Here is a 1295-nt window from a genome sequence, read left to right on the forward strand (position 1 = left end):
CTGGCCCCACCCCAAGTAAATGTGAGTTTTTGGTGGAATCCACATGGCATGTGAAAATCACAGGCTGGAAAATTACAACTGCTTCTGGTGAATACCAGATTGTTTACAGATCAGAGGCTGGTGGCTTCTGAAGATGAATCACACTGTACAGTTGCAGGAAAAAGGTGGGTAAATAACAGAAGTTTATCAGCTGGGCTGTAACCCATAGCTGTGTCAGGGTCTAAGACAGTATTTGGCAGGGGGGAGTTTCTTATCTTGCCAAATGATTATCCAGTTTCTATTTGAATCAGGTGAGGTTCCATCATCTAAGAATAATAAAGCAATTAATAAAGCCTTTCTTTCTCTTCATGTTCATGCTTTGTAAAAGAAGTTTTATTTCTTTGTGACCACGAGCGTTCTAAATGCCTATGGGAGGAAACGTGTAATTACAGAAACCTAAAGAAAATGAGTTGTCTGTAAATTGCTCTCGGCATTCTGATACACATCCTTTTAATTTTTTGTTGCCTTTTTTTTTTTTTGCTGTCATAAATGATATTTCTATCAACCGTGCATATAAATCCTTTTTGTTAGTTTTACTTCCTTTAAGATAGAGCCTAGAAAGAAATTACGATTTCAAAAAGCTTATGACAGTTCTTAAGGATTTTAATTCATCTCGCCAAACCGAATCCCGGAAAGAATGCACTAATTTATAGTCCCAGCCACAGAGATTTCTTTTTAGGTCGCACCACGGACTACAAGAGATCAGAATTCTGCATCTTGTTCAGATGCTTGGACTCTGTTATCTGTAGGGGGAAATAACATCTTTATTTACTGAAAGATACCGGTATTTACCAGGACCTGCTATCAAGCCTGAGTCTCTGGGTTGAGGCTGGAGAAGCAGGGAGACAGCCAGCTGCAGGCCCCGCTCCTGAGGGCCACCTGGTGTCCCGGCGCCTCGCAACCCAGCTAGTGCGCGGGGCCCTGACATCCAGGTGACCCAGGCTTGGCTGGGGCCGAGGCCGGGGGCTTGGGAAGCAGTTTGGATTCCTTTGGCTGCGAGGATGCCACCGAGAGCGAGCAGGGGCAAAATTAAGATTCGGTTTCTTTCACAAGGGCCTTTTGTGTTCCCAGGAGCCTCCCTTCTCTGGGGATTGATTGGAGGGGGAAACACTTTCTTGGTCAACGAGTGGGATGAGAAGCGACGCGGCGGGCGCCCCCTGACACCCCGCGCCGAGCCGCGCGCCCCCGGCCGCCCCCCGGGCCCACCTGCGCCCTCCTCTCGGGGGCTCGCCCTCCTCTCGGGGGCTCGCCCTCCT

The sequence above is a fragment of the Oryx dammah genome, unplaced genomic scaffold (assembly GCF_014754425.2).
Source record: "Oryx dammah isolate SB20612 unplaced genomic scaffold, SCBI_Odam_1.1 HiC_scaffold_13, whole genome shotgun sequence".
Taxonomy (NCBI): Eukaryota; Metazoa; Chordata; class Mammalia; order Artiodactyla; family Bovidae; genus Oryx; species Oryx dammah.